Source organism: Rattus rattus, chromosome 1, assembly GCF_011064425.1.
Source record: "Rattus rattus isolate New Zealand chromosome 1, Rrattus_CSIRO_v1, whole genome shotgun sequence".
NCBI classification, from domain to species: domain Eukaryota; kingdom Metazoa; phylum Chordata; class Mammalia; order Rodentia; family Muridae; genus Rattus; species Rattus rattus.
The window spans coordinates 172791136-172804150 of NC_046154.1; the positions used below are offsets into that span (position 1 = coordinate 172791136).

General features: G+C 43.3%; 1 protein-coding gene across 1 annotated transcript in view; it reads left to right on the plus strand.

Annotated features, from left to right (window-relative positions):
* Ntn4 (netrin 4) overlaps positions 1-13015 on the plus strand; it is a 114799-nt gene that overhangs the window by 77917 nt on the left and 23867 nt on the right. The gene's annotated exons all lie outside the window — the stretch shown is intronic.

Consider the following 13015-nt stretch of genomic DNA (forward strand, 5'->3'; position numbering starts at 1 on the left):
AGGCGGCCTGTGCGAACATTCCTTACCGTTCTCTTTGCTGGCCCGAGGAGGAGAGGTTATGAGACCCTCAGACAAGACACTCGGAGAGATCAGCTAATTTCTTATCGATACATGCCAAGAATTTTCAACCTGTTTAGTCAAAACAACCCAATATTCATGAGGGGAAATCTCCCGTCCTGCTCCTGATAAAGAAGTGTCCTTTGAGCCACAAGAGAACTAGTAAGACTGATGAGGAAGGAAGAGATATGAATAGAGAGTACACGAGAAGTAGAAATATGCTGATGGAATAGAATGGCCACTTACACTTGGGCCGGGCTAACCTTGAACCCCTGAAAACTCCTGGGGAAATGCCATTGCAAGTGCCCTGGGTCAACACTGCGCAAACGTATCCCATTATCATAATGAATTCGGGGCGTAATAATTTTATGCTCTCTTTCTCTCTCTTTTTTTTTTTAAGATTTATTTATTTATTTCATATATGTGAGTATACTGTAGCTGTGTTCAGACACACCAGAAGAGGGCATCAGATCCCATTACAGATGTTTGTGAGCCACCATGTGGTTGCTGGGAATTGAACTCAGGACCTCTGGAAGAGCAGTCAGTGCTCTTAACCACTGAGCCATCTCTCCAGCCCCATGCTCTCTCTTAAAACACTGAATGTACAGGCTAGGTTCTGCCTCTCTGTTGGCATAGCTCCCAGAAGTTTCTTCGAAGAATAGAATTTTAAAAGGTCTGCTTCCCGTGTGTGGCATTGCCCCGGGTGAGCGTGGTGCGGGTATCCGGAGCCAACATATCATCCAGCAGGATGAGGAGCTTAAACCACCTTGGAATCTGCATGCATAGCAACTAACTAGAAGTTGTTAGACAAGAGGAACTACGTGTCTATCAGTGGCAGAGGCTCAGGTTATGGCTTAAAAATCAGTGATTGAATGGGAGCACAACAGTAGGAAATGAGCACGTTGGGTTATCATCACGACCATCACCAACCCCTTTCTTTTTTTTTAAGGAGAAAACAAACTGCTCTTTAAAAATACATATTTTAAACTGCTGGGAAACGGTGAAATCTCCAATTGCAGTTTTAATGGGTTTCTTGTTGCCAGCTTTGTCTCTTAAGCAGGGGAGGAAGGAACAGCATAGCTCACCTTGCCCATCGAGCGCCAAATCTAGACTTGCCTCAGAGTATTTCGCTATGAATACTCATTTGGCCCAGATCCTTGTTTGTAGTCCAACTCTCACTTTAACAGGTTTCTGGATGAGATAGGGAGTAGTCAGCACATACAGTAAAACGCCAAGAAACGGGAACTGGAATTGTAACACCGATGTCTGTAAGCTAGAAAATAGGAAATAACCGTGCAGGGTCTCTGTTTGGTTTAAAAAAAATGCCTTATGTCAAAAATATTTACATCTGGGCTACAGAGATGCCAATTGGTTAAGAGCACTGACTGGTAGGATGGAGAGTGGGAAGAGGACCAACAAAGCACCATATTGGGGAGGATAGGAAGGGAGGGTGGCTCTCGTGACTAGGTAGGTGAGATGAGCCAAGACATTTGAAGACAATGGGAAAGGTGGCTAAATAATTTGACTGAGTACAGAATGTTCTAGGGAGAAGGAATCCCTAGGTCAAGTAAGGCAACACAAGAAGGTGCCTAACGTGTCCAAAGAAACGATGGGGGGAGGGGCAGATTGACTGCTCTAGAATGGGAGCTGGGAAGTCGTGGGAGATGGGACTAGAGAGGTGACTTGGGTGGGGAGTGATCCACGCATACCTATGAACAGCTGCGTACGCACTTCACCTTTGACTTGGAATAAAATCGAGCAAGTGCAAGCTGTCTGAGAAGGGCCTCGTTTCCAAAGGCACGTTCTTGCATTACTCAAGGGCAGCTTCGGAGATGTACTTCTCAAATTCTTTAGTAAAGGTAACAAACTAGTAATCTCCATAACGTCACCTCTGGAGGAGTGTCAGCTGCCAGGGAAGCGTTAGAGGTGCACGTGCTTAGGCACCAACAAAGACAAACAAATTCAGAAAATCTGTTGACGGGACTCACAAACCTGAGTTTTAAGAAGTCTTCTAGGTCATTCTGAGGAAAGTTTGGAAAACACTGATACAGATGCGCTCCCCCCGTGATTTTCTATTGGTTAGAGCGCACTCTCTCTGACATTTCATTCACATTTGAGCATCAAGACGGGAGGAGAGCAAACGCTTATTTCCATCGAAGAGGAGAGGGCAAGCGGCACAGTGAAAGAAACTCAGAAAGGTCCTCGAGGTTGGCTAGATTTTAGAAAGTCTTGACTGCCTTCTTTAAAAATGTTGCATACACTACTATCCAGTATTTGGGATACAAAGGTAGAGGCAGGTGATCTCACTGAGTTTGAGGCCAACCTGGGGTACATAGTGAGTTCCAGGACAGCCAGAGCTGTATAGTAAGACTCTGACTTGAAACAAACCAAAAAGTTGGTGTTTAGTTTCTAGGACACAGGAAGCCATTGCAAAAATGTAATTAGTAAAGTATTACATATTTGCAACATATTTTAATGATGTATAATTCAGACTCATTTAAAAGCATTATTATTATTCACTCACTTTTATTATTTTTTTTAAAAATTTTGCGTGTGTGAGTGTGCATATATGAGCATGCGTGTATGAGTGTGCACGTATAAGAGTGTATGTGTTTGGGTTTGGAACTATGGGTATAAAGGTCCGAGGACAACTCTCAAGGGTTGATTCTTGGTTTTTTAACTTGGTGGGACAGGGTTTCTCTTGTTTCCACTGTAGTACTGTAGACGTCAGCTGGTTGGCTCACAGCTTCCGACAATGTCACCATCCCATCTCCACCTCTCATTTCACCATGGGCATGCTGGGATTGCAGATGTGCAACATGGTGTCTACGACTCTTAAAAGATTTTATCTTATTTGTAATTCTCTGTGTGTATGTCTATGTGTAGCTATGTGCACATGAATGCAAATGCCATCGGAGACCAGGAGGGGGCATCACATCCCTCAGAGCTGAAGTTACAGGTGGTTGTGAGCCACCCAAGATGGGTGCTGAGAACCAAATTCAGGTCCTCTGCTAGAGCAACGAGGGTTCTTATTTGCTGTGCCATTTCTCCAACCTCTACCTCTCCTCTCCCTGCTGCTAGTAGTAGTAGTAGTAGTAGTAGTAGTAGTAGTAGTAGTAGTAGTAGTAGTAGTAGTAGTAGTAACCTAATCCTAACCCTAAACCATCATCTGGTTGCTGCTGCTACTATTACTACTGCTGCTGCTGCTGCTGCTACTACTACTACTATTACTACTACTACTACTGCTATTACTACTACTGCTGTTACTACTACTATTACTGCTATTACTATTACTACTATTACTACTACTACTGTGGGTTCAGGGTCGAATTAAAATAGTCTTCCATGGCAAGCATTTTTGCACTCTAAACCATCTCCCTGGCCCTTACTTAACAATTTTTATTTTGTTTGCCTTTTATAAAATAAAAAAACCACATGAAGAATTAGAACAGGCGAAATGTTTTTTTGAATGAGTCTGACCAATAGAAAAAGAGAAAAAGTAGAAAGGGCTATGACAGACTGGGAGCCAAAATGAATGTCTTCACATTTTCCTTTGTTTTTTGTTACTGCTCTGTGACAAGCTCTGAGTCCTATGCTTGCCAAATGTAAAATGGCTGTCATCTCTGGCTTTTTACAACGTAAAGTACTCATGGATCCAGAGTTTTATAAAAAGGGTACAAGAGAAGAAACTGTAAAACAAAAATGGATTCCTCCTAGCTGGTCAGACGACCAACGGCATCTCAGTGACAACTGTACTAATGCACCCTTCAGAACAAAACTAAACAAAACCACAAGTCACATTTTTTTCAACTGAGTCCTAAGTTAACAAGAGGTTAGCTCTTGTTTTTTTAAGATTTATTTATTATATATAAGTACACTGTAGCTGTCTTCAGACATACCAGAAGAAGGCATCGGATCCCATTACAGATGGTTGTGAGCCACCATGTGGTTGCTGGGATTTGAACTCAGAACCTCTGGAAGAGCAGTCAGTGCTCTTAACCACTGAGCCATTTCTCCAGTCTGCCCTTTAATCTCTTAGCATCAAAGTTTAAAAACTGCTCTAATAAGCCTTATTGCAGATCACTCCTAGTCAGCCAGTATTTTCATGCTTCTTAGTGTCCCGTGGAGGAGAATTATGAAAATGGCCGATAGCAGCCTGGCATTTATAGCATGGTTTTCAGGAGATATGGAAGGTATGAGGAAGACTTGTCTTCTTCTCTTCTCTACATAGTCCCTGCCCTGCTGAGCAAAGGCTCCATTTACTTTCTGAATACTCCAGGGTACATTTGGGCACAGACATCCACGTCCACTTCCTGCTAGAGTATAAGTCTTGTTCTTCCATTCCCCTTTCTGAGCCTGCAGTCCATCTGAGGACACAGCAATCCAATTCTTCTATGGAGTTCCTCTCTACAGCATGTGTCTAACTGGCATGTGTTCAGTACCACTCCCTTTCGTCCGTACCAGCGTCTGTGTGTCCTCTGCAGCTATGATGTCTGGTGACTAAGCCCATGACACACAAAATCTACTGTGTTTGTGATATACCGACTCACAGGAGGTACCTGATAGAGAATCACTATGCCTAGATGCCTTCCCTCCATCAGTTTCTGCTTCGCTTTCATGGAAAGTTATAGCAAACACACAGGCTGAGGGCTGGAGAGATGGCTCAGTGGTTAAGAGCACTGATTGCTCTTCCAAAGGTCCTGAGTTCAATTCCCAACAACTGCATGGTGGCTCACAACCATCTGTAATGGGATCCGATGCCCTCTTCTGATATCCCAGAAGACAACTACAGTGTCCTTATATACATAAGATAAATAAATTTTTAAGGGGGGGGTGATTAAAAGGAGAAAAATCCTGACTATTCTCTTGTGTGGCTCCAAAAATAGCATAAATGACTATATGCAGAATAATGGTTTTGTTATATTTTTTTTCTTTTTTTCGGAGCTGGGGACCGAACCCAGGGCCTTGTGCTTGCTAGGCAAGCATTCTACCACTGAGCTAAATCCCCAACCCCCGGTTTTGTTGTATTTGTTGTGAGTTTACCAAAGCAGAACAACCTGCCCTCTGTGTGGTCCAGAGACCTAATCTCATTGGCATCATCTGGTTGCTGCTTTGAAATGCAGAACCCCGTATCCCAGCCCAGACAAAGTCAAAAATTCACTTTAACAAGTCCTCATCTGACTGTACTGTCTTAGAGGTTGAGAGGGCTGTGAGATGTTTTCCAATGAAGGTTAAGCATTTGAGGACTTTCTAGAGCTAAATTGCTTAAATGAGCTAGCGAGACTGTCTACTTAGACCAACGTCCAAATAAAACTGAAGATTTTATCTCTGTTTGAGTGTGTGTAAACTTAGACTTTCAAAATAAATTTTAAGACATTTACTGAGGGAGAAAGACAGAAGTCGAGATTCGTGTGTTTGATCCTCAGGAGAACTTTAATTCCATGAAGTGTTAGTAGAAATCTCAAGAAGGGATACTTCCTTATGACTTTCAATTTAGGATGTGAGTTCACTGAAGTTTTCTTTACCTCAAGACTCCTCAATAGCTAATTTGGTGCTGTTCACAACTACTCTTTTATATAGTGGTTGTATACAAGACTTTGCTTCCCTTCTGCCAGGCACTGTGGTAATCACCAGGTCTGTAAGACGCCAGGGTCTTCCTGGAAAGGCCTTACCTACTCGATGGGGAGAAATTTACAGTAACAGATCACGTCAATACACTGAGGTGGCAGTGATGTATGAGCCCTGGCTGACACCCAGTGAGTGCACAGGGCTGACACCCAGTGAGTGCTCAGGACTCTCTGTTCACTCTCCAAAGGCCTGAGTGTGAACCAGCTCATTGAACGTCTTCAAAAGTGCTTTCGTTTAAGCACTACTGTGGTCTCTGGGCTGTGAGAGGAAAGATGTGCTGTATGCCTCAGGGAGAGGGTGGGGATAGAATGAGTAAAGTCTGAGAAAGACTTCCTCAGGAAATCCCCTGCAGTATTTCTTCATGGACGTTTTCCCCCTCTGAAACTATTGTCTTACTTTCCAACTCAGTGAGTGCCTTTGTGGCCTTGGATGAATTCTCTAAGGACTGATGTGACACACTGCTTATAGCGGCTCCCATACATTTAGTAGGATAGTCACCTGGTCACCTTAGCTCATAGAATGGCATTGGATCTGGAAATCAGTTCTAGGGTCGGCTAGCTTCCTGCCCAACAACCAAGGATTTGTTGGCCCCTTTGATGTTCCAACTGGTTTTGTGCCTCTCGCTCTCCTGGTGTGCTAAATGCAACAGGCCTTGCTTGTACACTTGAGTTAATCTCACAGGTCCATCAAACATGGCCCTGCACCAAATCTGACGGTCAATACATTAATTCCTGTGAACAATTAAATCATCTGTTTTCACTTCCTCTTTAGTTCAGCCTCAACCAGAGTCTACTGTGGGGACTGACTGTCCCCCACACTTTTCCAGGCCAAGAAATCACTTCTGGGGATTCCTAAGATGTTGTTTGTTTATGTAAGACAAGTGGAGATCATTGAAGCTGAATTTATTTACACAAGTAAGGAAAAGAAGTGTTTTTAAAGGACAGTGCATTTAAGGTCTATAAACACAAGGGAAAATCTGAGTCTCCTAGCTGAATTTAGGGCTAAGGACAGAAACAGGCTCAAACTAAGTGGTTGCTAAGGGGAGAGAAGAAGGGAGAGTTCTCCCTCCTCTGTGGAATGAGCTACTCTGAGTAATACTATATTTCCAAAGGAGCATAGCTCCTTTTGAAGAGACCTCTCTTTGAAACCTCTGGTCTCCTGTGTGACTATAACCGCAGTTGGTTTGGCTGTGTCAGAGATATTAACAATGGGATAACAAGTCATGCAGCACCCAGTGGTGTACTGGCTTTCAGTGGGATGGAGGCAGAGTCCTAATCTGGAGCACTTGCAGTGTCTATGGTTTTAATATTCCCACTTTAGCCGGGTTCAAGCTACCAGATTTTAGACGGGAGATCCTGACAGAGCTTCGGGACTCACATGCTAACAAGCACACTACCATGAGTTCCATCCTCAGCGCCTAATGTTTGACATCAGGAAACAGACTATATTTAAGTGAGATGTTTCCGTCCTTTGCTCGCAGTCTAACCACCTTCACCAACCACTGGGCACAAGCACCATTCTCCGTGCTCAGAGCCTGGAGGTGGGTCAGAATCTCTTGGGAGCTCTCGTTGATCTCCTGACTCCGAGACCCCTGGGGAAGTGATCCAGAAACAGACACTTCTGTACAAGCACCACTCCTGATTCTGATCTGACCTTTCTGGTCCCTGCTGGGCTCTAAGGACCACTGCATACGTCAGCCCTAGCTCTGGGGCCAGCTGCCTTTCTACCTGAGAGATGAAAGTCTGAGTTCATAATCACCTGTAACATTATCTCCTGACTGGGCTAGGTGTACCTCCTGCAGAGAACCTGCCGTTTTCTTCTCCCAAGAAAGATGTTTAGCATAGGACCTGGATTTTGTCCGAGAGAATCTGAAAGATGTTACGAGACGTCCGTTTTCTGTGTAAGCATTTTAGCATGATTATCTGGAAATTCCAATCACCAAACTTCTTATTCATAGGACACAGATTCTCTCTCTCTCTCTCTCTCTCTCTCTCTCTCTCTCTCTCTCTCTCTGTGTGTGTGTGTGTGTGTGTGTGTGTGTAGAGAGAGAGAGAGAGAGAGAGAGAGAGAGAGAGAGAGAGAGATTGATTTATGATAAACCTAGCTTACCACCACACCGACATTTCCTTGTGTTCTCACTTGACCTATTTTGGAAAAGTACAGCACTGAACTACTTATTGTGATGACACCGAAATAATCCTTGAATCCAGTTTCTCCCAAAGTTTCTCCTTCCCCTCATCTTTTCAACACTAAGGGATTTATTGAGTGTTATGTGGGTGGGAAATTGACCGGGCATGGACTATTGACAGCCATCCGATGATGCTTCTATACAAATTTCCCTCCCTCTCAAAGAGCATGTTTAAAACAGATGTTTGAACGCAGGCCTTGCAGAGCGACGTTAGCTCTTCTTGGGACACACCCAGTTAGATCCTTTATAATAACTTTTTCTTTAATGTCAAGAAACACACTTCTAACCATGGCGTAGTCTTTTTTTCTTTTTTTTCAATATGGAAAGCACCACAGCAGCCAGGAAAACAATGCAGAATGCCCAAGTAGCAACCTCGAGGATGGTTGGCATTCCCTTCCTTCATCCCGAGGGGCCAGAGTAAGCGCAGCCATTGCCTTTTAGGAGCAAGGGAATAAAAATAAACGTGTTCTCTCTGTTCCGACCCCTAAACCAAGTGTTTACCAAGATGGTATCTGGCTCCTAAGATACCGTTACCTACACAAGAGAGTCTGTCATCTAAACAGCCTACCCCCCACACTCCCTCGCATCCTCCCACGCTCTTCCTCCTGGCTTAGGCCAAAAGAACTCCGTGCACAGAAGAAATGCATGGGCCTCGGGTGGGTGGCCATTTTCAGTCCTTCAGCGTCTCCTCACACACCCTGATCTTATGATAACACCTACATATCTCTCTTCCCTTGGCTCTCTATCAGCTCTCCCATCTCCTGCCCTTGTATACCGAGTCTTTCCCGTTCGTTTGCTTCCGGGGAAAAGTTTTACGTTGATGGGATCCTGAATGCCTTCCCATAAAACGCAGTGAGGAACCTGAGACGTCCTCTGTTTTCAACTGTTGAGCCTACATCCAGAGCACTGCTTCTCAGGTGCCAGAAAAGTCTCCTGGGGCAGTAGTAACCCCCTGGTGGATTCTTCTTTCCAAGTACAGCTCGGCAAAGCCATATAAGTTGGTTTTATAGCGCACGAACAACACAGGCATCCCTGTTTTCTTCTGGAAGCAAGTGCGGATGACCCAGTGTAGAATGAAAATGAAGTAACTGTTTTTTGAAAAGCAAGCTTTAAATAGAACCAGCAGCGTGGCAACTTCTTAGTTTTAATCCCCAAAGTAAAACCAGAGGGGTAAGAACGTGAAAGAAATAGGAAAAAGAAATATCAATAGGGCATAATATAATAACCATATTATAGTAACTCTCTTTTTTTTTTTTTATAGTAACTCTCTTAAAAGATTAAGTAATGTATTAATATTCACGCTCTCCCTATAAGAACCATATCAAACTGATGAGTAAAAGTCAGTGAAGACTGGGTGTGTGGTGCGCACCTTAATTCCAATAGTGGGAGGCAGACGCAGGAAGGTCCTGAGTTCAAGGCCAGCCTGGGTTGCACGGGGAGAGCCTGTCTCAAGAAGAAAGTTGAGCTGAAGAGATCGGTCAATAGTAGAGTATTTGTGTAGGGGTTCCATTCCCAGAGTACACACAACCACTTACACACATACACACAAATATACGTACCTACTCACACACACACTCACATGCATGCATGTACACACACACACACCTATACTCACACACATGCACACACATATTCACACACACGCACACAGTCAATTTGGAAAGCAACAAATATTAATAAACTCCCATCTCAAAGAGGAAGTAAAGTTCATTGAGTAAATAAGTCAGAAGCCATTTTACACTTGATAAAGATGGGAAACATTAAATAAACAAGCAAAGTATCCAATCAGAATCTTCAGTCCAGACGAAATGAGGAGGAAGGAGATGGGACGATGATAAATTACTGCCGTGGGCTGGCACTGTGCTCGGCAGTGACAAAGGCGACTTACATAGCGATCATGAGCTAAGGACTGTCAGTTCCACTTTGCAGATGGGAACGCCAGGCTTACCCTGATCACACATCTATCCACGTTCATGCAGGGGGTCAGGGCCATCCTGAGTTTTGGACCCAGGTTTGTCCGACTGCTGAGTCCTAGGTACAATCAATGAAGCACAAAATTCTAAGGAATTCTACTCTATTCCACGAGTATTTGAAACAAAGTATATGGTTATAGTTACAATTATAATTATAGTTATTAAGTATATATAAGTATATATTATTAAAACAAATATATAATTGTATAATTATGTATATTTACAAATTTATATATACACTATATATTATATAGAATTATATATATATAATGTATATAATTCTCTATTTTTTTTTTTTTTTAGAGACAAGAGTCATTGTAAAGGATTTTTCCCCCAAAATCTAGTATTTAGTATTACATAGGGTTCTGCTTCCTGATAAACAGCTCAGGTAAAATTTGAATCTAAAAAAACTGCCATCCTAAGGCAGTGCTTCTCAGCCTTCCTAACGCTGTGACCCTTTAGTACAGCTCCTCATGTTGTGACCCCCAACCATAAAGTTATTTCCCTTGCTACTCCATAACTGTAATTTTGCCACTGTTATGAATCATAATATAAATATCTGATATGCAGGCTATCTGATATGTCTCCCCTGTGAAAGGGTAGAAGGACCCCCGAAGAAGTTGAGACTGACGGGTTGAAAACCACTGTCCTAAGGATCTTACTAAAAAGATACAGACGTGGAGAGAGTTCCAGACAGAACTGTCCCAAAAGAAACAAACGGGCGAGGAAGGGCCTGTGTGGATGTGAGTGACGGTAAACGAGTTCAGAACTAGCAAACTTCCCAGAGAGGAGACCCAAAGTTTCTATAGATACCCAGAAAGGGTAGAGGAATGCAGAGCAGCCATCTTAAGGCCAGATATCACCCTACGACAGAGAGGAATAATTAGAGATAATTACATGCAAGAAGAGGAATTTCAGATTGATGAATGTGGGAAAAATTGCTTCCACTGAGAGGCATTATGTGGAGCAGAGAATGTCTCCTGCAGAGTCGCAATATTTTTTTTTATCGCAAATAATAAATAACAGAACTGAACTAAGTGAAGCGTTAAATGCAAGAAATAGCTGTGCCCAAATGACTCAGCGGAATGGATCGTGCTTTGACCGTGTACGTTTTCCACGGGCTTGTCGAGGGTCTTGCTTGCTTTAATCTTTCTATTCCTAGTACCTCTGCGTCACATGCCGTAGTGCTAAGAAGCTATTAAAGCCTGTAAAAGAAGTCGTGTGGTCCTTTGGGGGCTTCACCAAAACAGAAAATTGTTCCGTGTTTACAGAGAGGTTCGTTCATTCATTCATCCATCCATTCATTCATTCAGCAAAGGCTGAATTGCCAAAGTGGGTTTGCTACAGACCTAGGCTCTAATGGATGTCATTCTTACTTCTAGACCTCACACTGTACTGTAGAGGTGATCGTTAAGCCGGTTGAGAGACTACTGAAGGCCAAAGACTTCCAGCCATTAAGAAATACTAGATAACACCATTGTCTTAGTCAGACTTTCTATTGCTGCAGTGAAACCCCATGACCAAGAAGCGAGCTGGAGAGGAAAGGGTTGATTCAGCTTACACTTCCACATTGCTGTTCATCACCAAAGGAAGTCAGGACTGGAACTCACACAGGGCAGGAACCTGGAGGCAGGAGCTGATACAGAGGCCATGGAGGGGTGCTGCTTACTGGCTTTCTTCCCCTGGCTTGCTCAGACTGCTTTCTTACAGAACCCAAGACCACCAACCCAGGGATGGCACCACCCACCATGGGCAGGGTCCCTCCCCCCTTGATCACTAATTGAGAAAATGCTTTACAGTTGGTTCTCATGGAGGCATTTCCTCAACAGAGGCTCCTTTCTCTGTGATAACTCCAGCTTGTGTCAAGTTGACACACAAAACCAGCCAGTACAACCATTCATTTCTAAACTCCAACCCAGGGGCTGGGGAGATGCTTAGCAATTAAAAGCATTGGAGCTCTCCCAGGGAACCAAAGTTTGCTTCCTACTACCAACATTGATGCTCACAACCGTGGAACTCCAGCTCTAGGAGATATGATGATATCCTCTTCGGGGCCCTGTGGGCACGTGTGTGTGTGTGCATGTGTGTGTGTGTGTGTAAGAGCTGAGCCTATTCTGGTCATTCCAGAGACAACAAAATGGAGCCTCTAGCCCAGTGGAAAATTCCACCATGCGATTATATGATTAAAAGCTGTAAACGTGTTAGGAAGAGAAACAAATGCAAAGGCAGATTATAGGCCAGACTCACCATATCCATTCAGAAAAGGATCTAAGACATGCGCTGTCAGTAGGAAATAGGGCTTCTCTCTCTCTCTCTCTCTCTCTCTCTCTCTCTCTCTCTCTCTCTCTCTCTCTCTCTCTCTCTCGGAAAAGGGCTCGTGAGAGATGGCTCTGCTCCTGTCAGGGTGACTGGCTAGCTGGTGAGTAGACTACAGGAGGGTGAGCAGGTGGCATTTCTTTTCGAAGCACGAAGCAGACAATAATAATAACAGTGGTATATGACAGGGCCAAATTCTTCAGAGTCGAGCAACGCACGTAAACTCCTATCTGGACGTTTTCTAGTAAACTGAATCCATCTGTATATTCAGAAGTACTTTCTCTGGTTTAAAGAATCACAAACTGAGATTGTAGAGCTGTTTTTGTTTTTTTTTCTTTCTTTCTTTTTCTTTTTTTTTTTTAAACCATGTAAGATCTCTTAGATATCTCCAGGAATAAATAGAAACTGGCAGGGTTACAATTGGTAAACAGGAAAAAAAATGACACACACACACACACACACACACACACACACACACACACACACATACACAGAGGCCTGAACCTCAGCCACCGTCACGGATTAAAAATAAAGGCCATGACATCAATACTTATTTACAATACATATTTAATATTTTACCAAAGGTGGGTAGGAAATACACTAAATTTAAATTACCTTCCATATACTGTTTAAGACATTGAATAAAATCATATCTTTGTGTGATGCATTTTCCTATGTCATGTGGGACAGCTGACTGACGAGAGAATCAGTTTCAGTAAATTAAAGGCAAGCGTTAATGTGGATTCTCACTAGGCTTATTCCCGCACAATTTGGTTGGAAAGCAGTATGTCTGCCGTGCACACTGACGATTATAGATAGCTGCCCGCTGGGTGAAATGTATTTAAGCATCTTT